This window comes from Aphelocoma coerulescens, chromosome 13 (assembly GCF_041296385.1).
Source record: "Aphelocoma coerulescens isolate FSJ_1873_10779 chromosome 13, UR_Acoe_1.0, whole genome shotgun sequence".
Lineage (NCBI taxonomy): Eukaryota > Metazoa > Chordata > Aves > Passeriformes > Corvidae > Aphelocoma > Aphelocoma coerulescens.
In genome coordinates this window covers 15,883,205-15,889,384 of record NC_091027.1, presented here as the reverse complement: position 1 = coordinate 15,889,384, position 6,180 = coordinate 15,883,205, and positions in this window count along the sequence as shown.

Sequence of the window (6,180 nt, the reverse complement as noted above, 5' to 3'; positions counted from 1 at the left end):
CGGGCCCAGACAGCTTGGCTCCTGAAACAGGCAAGGGTCTGCACCAGCCTGAACTTCTGAACTTTGGGGTAAAACAGTAGGTTCAAGAGGGGATATGTGGTAGGCGGTTCGGGAAGGCTGTACCTTCCCAGTACCTCAGCCGATGGGGAAAGGAAAAGGGCAACGTGCGGCCGGGAGTTAGGATAAAAGGGAGGCTGTGCCCTCCAAAACCTCGAGAGAGAAAACCTCGCGGGTGTGTGCCCCAGTGGCCTCTCTCCCGTTATTCAAATAAAGTTGAAGGACTCCTCTGTCTCCTTTTGGGGCATAAACCTCTGGCGTTTGTGCATTTTCCGGACAATTAGGGGCTCGGTCCCGGATCCTTCCACCATTTGGGTCCAGCACATGGTAAGAGGAGCTGGAGGCGTGCCTCACCGAATTTTTAGGTGACCAGCTCCCTTGGGCGCTGCTGGCACCAGGAGATTGATTGGGCACCCGAGACTGTTCAGGACACAGACGAGAGGCATACTAGGGGGGGTCCATGAAGAGTCCATAGGAAAGGACCACTGGACATGGACGCCCAGGGTGGGCAGCAAAGGAAAGTCGAAAAGGGTCTCGACTATAGAGATGGCGATCCCAAAATACCTCCCTATGGGTCCTTTAGGAGAATGTTAAGACGGTTTACACATTCTTCCAGAGGTAGCTAAGGACATGGACGCCCAGAGGGGGCAATAAGGGGCACCGATAAAGGGTCTCGGCAGCCCACGGCCAGAGCAGGCAATATGGTGTTGGTTTGGGAAAGGATTGGTTGAAGGGGAGTGTGTAGAAATATGATTGAGGCAAACAGCAGGGGAGGCTAGGTGATAAGACTGGGAAGTTCTCTGCCTTATTTTCAAAATCTGCAGTCTAATACAGGCCGGCTGCAGGTCTTTTGTATTCCCGGATTCCAGGAGAGGGAAAACAGGGAGGCGTTTTTCGTACACCTCCACCCCTCCCCGGGTCACTATGGGAACAGGGTGGAGGATTTGGGTTTGTAAGGGGGTTCCTCTATAGTGAGGAGTGCCGAGGCTGGGTGCGAGCGTGCGGGACCGGCAGCAGGGGCTGGGGCTTGTGGGGGAGGTGCGGGGCCGAGCTGAGGCTGTGGGGCAGCCGGGGCTCAGCGCCGGGCGGGGGCTGCAGTGGCCCCCCGGCCCCCATGAGGTCGCAGAACGACCCCGCCGCCTGCCCGCCCCTGTAGAACCATCGGCTGGGCCCTCCCGTCGGCACCTGGTGCTTTACAGAGCTTGTGGTGCTGCGAGAGCGGCCCAGGGGCCCAGATGGGTGTGCTTTGGGGCTGTCTGGGCTCTGCGGCTGGAGGGAGCGGCTCTGGTGTGCGGTGTAAGACACAACGTGTCACCAAAGCCTGGCCTGACACACGAAGGGGTTTTGTTTGTGTCGCTGGAGAAACGAGTGATTTTGAGCTGTGGGAAAATGAGCTAGAGGAAAGGCAGAATAAGCCCCTGGATGAACTGGTTAGAAAGTGTACGGAGGAAGGGATGAGGAAAAGGCAAAGGCGATGGCAGAGTTCTTACAGAGCCGGAGGGCTAAACCGCAGGGCCCAAGGGATCCCCCGGGATAGAAGAGACGGGAGCAGTCGCAAGGACGTGGCAGAGGCATTCCCTCCTCGGCAGGGGAGAGCCGACCGAAACAGCAGCTGGGAAGGAATCTGCCATTTTACCGGGGGCTCAACTGAGAAGTGTGTTTCCTAGTAGACACGGGAACTTCTCTATGCCAAAGGGGGAACAATTGTGCAAATGTTCTTTTCATAAGTGGGAAAGATGATTGGTGAGCGTGTGTGTATACGGGGATGCCCGTGAGAGTTTGCTGAATGTGTGAGATGAGTTTGAAAAGCATGAGTTTCTGATTATTCCCAGTTGTGATTGTGGTTTGCTGGGAGGGGATTTGATAGCTGTAGTTGGAAATGCAAATGGGTGTTGTGGGGAGTAATGGGGAGGCTAACACTGTTGTGAATGCTGGAGTGAACCCAGAGGTGTGGGCAGTCCCAGGGGAATATGGAAAACTGGATATGGAGCCTCTCCACATTACTCTGAGGTGATCTGGACAACTGGTGTCTAAAAACAATACCCTGTTTCAAAGGAGGGAAAAAAGGGGTTGCAGCCTGTTGCCGAGCTAAAGGCGGGTCTTTTGGAACTGTGTTTGTCCCCCCATAACACTCCTATCCTGCCAGTTATAGTGCAGGACCTGAGAATTGTAGGTGAAACTGTTAAATCCAGGCACTCCACGGTACCCGGCCCTTTTCTTTTACCATCTTGAACCAGATTCTCTCCTCACACTGCTACTATTCAGTACTTGATTTAAAAGATGTTTCTGGGGATGCCCTATCACAGAGGATAGCAAACTGTATTTTGCCTTTGAGTGGGAACAAGAGGGAGAAGGGATTATTTGGGCAAGACAAGCGAATTTACTCCATCCCCAGGAATTGGGTTATTTCAGTATGTGAAGGACTTGCTCCTGTCTGGAGAATGGGAGGAGGTGGTAAGGGAAGCCACTGTGAAATTGTTTGGTTTTCTGGCTGGAAGGGAGGCTTGGAGTGTCTGAAGGGAAGGCACAGGTGATGGAGAGAAAGGTTAAATATTTGGGACATATTTAGACTGAAGGGTTGCTGTGTATTGATTCAGAGAGGGTGCAGGGAATTTTAGATGAACTGTTACCTAGGACTAAAAAGGCAATTTTTGGGATTAATAGGGTATCACAGGACCTGGGTTGAGGACTTTTCTGTTCTGCCCAGGCCGTTGTATGGCTTTTTAACCCAGGATAGTCCCAATGTTATTGTATAGACACCAGAAAGAAAGCAGAACTTAGGAAAATTAAAAGAAAGGTTGAATAATGCCCCAGCTTTTGCTCTCCCAGGCCCGGAAAAGGAATTGGAATTGTATGTGAACTGGTTCCAAAGACTGATTTCTCCAGTGTGAATCATTCATGAATGTGGAAATACTTTTTGGAAATACTGCTTTTCTGGTGATCCCATGCCCAAACTTAGAAATGGTGAAGGAATTTGCTGAGCAGAGATTGCTGAAGGTAGCCAGAATTGTAATAAGCAGTGTGGTCCTCTGGTACAGGGCTATGCCAGAGGAATTCTAGTGCTAAAATGTTCGCGAAGAGCGGGGATGGCCCCACTGTTTGCTCTAACTGGAACTGAGGCTCTTTTGTCTGCAGAGTTGAGCAGCCACGGCTTTGATGATAACTGATGGCAGAACTGTTAAAGTCTGGCACCAAGTTCTAGCTGGATGACCGGCACTAGGCTGTTACAGTGTGAAATGGAACCAGGGGGATTTAGAATTGAGAAATGGGGAGGGGGATGGGGAGTTTAACCCAGCCTCCTGTTTAACTGGCCCCGAGAAAGGAGCCTTAAAGGAGGCTCGTGACTGTGTCCAGGTAACAGATCTCCAGACTAGAGCTAGGGAAGATTTACAGGAGCCCTCTGCCAAATGGGGAAAAGGTGTTTATAATGGATCTTCAAGAATAATGGGAGGAAAACGAGTTATCAGATGTACTATAGTAAAGGGAAGGGAATTGCGAGAAGGGGAGAAGCTACCATGCATATGGTCAGCGCAGAATTGCATGCCTTAATAAAAGCCTGCAAACTGTATCAAGAAAAGGTAGTGAATATTTACAGATTCAAAGTATGCATGTGAGGTGAGTTTGGAAAGCTGGGAGGAGAGAGGTTTGTTAACTTGCAGGAGAAAACGTTTGCTCATGAGACCTCAATTACTCACCTATTGGAGGTGATGAATTTACTAAAAGAGGTAGAAATAATACCTGTTACGGGACATCAGGCAGGGTACTCAGGAGAAACAATAGGTAATCAACTGGCCAATGGAGTGGTTCAGAAATCAGCACTTCTGCCACAGGTCTCCAGGATCCTCCCTCTGCCCCCTGTGACCCAGCTGTTGCCAGGGGAGGGGGGAAGTGGTGGTGGTGGTGCTGTCCTTCCCACCAGAGGAGCTGGAGATAATGAAAGGTGGTGGGGCAGAATAAAGAGGGGACACTTTAGTTACAAAGGACAGTAAACAGCAGATGCCAGGAGCTTTGAGCTTGCACGTGTTAAAACAATTCCATGAGGGGAGTCATTGTGCCTCTCGAGGACTGGCAAAGACCTTCTCGAGATGTACTGCCTTAAATCTTTTTGTTTAGCAAAACGAGCTATTGAGGGCTGCCTGGCTAAAGTTAATAGCCAGACTACAAAGGAGATTGCAAGGCAGGGGAATGACCTTGGGCTGTACATCCTTTCCAAGGAGGCAGGGTGTATTTTGCTGAGATGCCCTGGGTGAGAGCTTAGCTATCCTCTGGTAGTGGTATGCCGGCTGGTGGGGTGGCCAGAGGAGTTTCTAGTTGCTTCAGCAACAATTTGATCATTTAACAAATGATTTCTGAATATGGGATTGTGACGGGGAAGCCCGTTTTACAGGGGGATCCTTCAAGGGATGCTGCTTTGAGAATTCAGTGGGACCTCCTGGCACCCTGAGAATTCAGGTCAAGTAGAAAGGATGAATGGAGGAATAAAGAAACACCCTTTGAAGCTGGTGACAGAAACTAAGATGCCATGGGTATGGCTTCTGCCATTAGCTTTGGCAAGAATAAGAGCCGAACCCCGAGGGGATATTAAATTATTCCCCTTTGAATTGTTTGGGATTCTTACCCTGTTGATTTTCAACGTGGCAGGGAGGTGAAGATTTGTACTGGGACCAGTGTGTGGCCAGGATACTGTGTCCAGTGCAATCTCTTTGACAGGAAGCCCAGTTAGCACAGACTTTGCTGTTCATAACAACCAGCGAGGACTGCAGAGACAGCAGCCAGGACAGCTGCACATGGAGGGACCCATCATACTTGGGTCAAGGCCTCTGAAGCCCTGGAGACTGGGACTTTTCAGCAGGAGGAAAAGGATGGGAGACCTTGGCTAGCAGTAGCATCTACAAGGATTAATGGGCTAATGTGAACTGTCATTGACTACTTTGTTCTCTGTATTTACTGCATAGGCTGGGCCTTCCCAGTACCTCAGCCAAGGGGGAAAGGAAGAGGGCAGTGTGCAGTTGGGAGTTAGGATAAAAGGGAGGCTGTGCCCTCCAAAACCTCGAGAGAGAAAACCCCGTGGGCATGTGTCCCAGTGTCCTCTCTCCCTTTATTCAAATAAAGCTCCTCTGTCTCCTTTTTGGACATAAACCTCTGGCATTTGTGCATTTTCCTGACAGGAGGAACCATAAGTTCCACAGGAATTCCACTAATTGACACAGACTGTTACTCACTCAAGGCTGTACTAAATCCCTGGGCTTAAAGAAAAAGAACAGAGACACGAGGAAGAAGAAAAAGGCGGGGGGCTACACATTAGAAGTGGGTCTGTATTAAATGATTCAGGGAGTCTGTACCTTTTAAGTGCCTCAGCCAATGGGGAAAGAGAGAGGGAAATGCTTCCAGGAAATGAGGATAAAAAGGAGGCTGTGTCCTCCAGCAGCTTGAGAGACCCCATGGGAAATGCCCATGGCCTCTACCTTTATTTGAATAAAGTTACAGGACTGCTCTGTCTCCTTTTAGGACATAAAGCTCTGGTGTTTGTGGATTAATTTTCCTGACAAGTGCAATAAGACCTCAGATAACAACGTCCTGAAAAGATAGGCCGGGTTTGAACCTATTCATACCTGCACAGCTGGAAGGCTTTGTGCTGCTTTTTCCAATACCTACTAACAAAGATGAATTTTTGGGGGGGTCAGAAACATCTGCTATGAAGAAATCCTTCAAACGATGTCTGATGCACAGGAGAGTGCACTGGCCTAAATCTCCACTGCATTATGAAGTGCACCTCTGTGAAAGACTGAGATGTTGATGGTTAATGGCTCAACAATTGCCCATTTGTGGAGGCAGCAGGGGCTTTGCTGGCTCTGGGTCCAGGGCAAGGACCAGAGTTTTTGGGGCTGTGGTGGCAAAATCTGATCTGCATGAGACAGAGAGGGTGTACACCCACCACCAGAGGCTCTGGGGTTTGAACCAGATAAGGGAGAAGGCCAGACAGACCATGGTGCTTGTTTTCATGCCAGTGTCCTCCCCCTGCCCCCAAGGAAGGGTGACATTCCCACAGGACATTCACCCACTTGGGGCTGAAGGTTTTGATCCCTTCTGATGGGGCATAACTGGCTCAACTTTGCTTGAGTG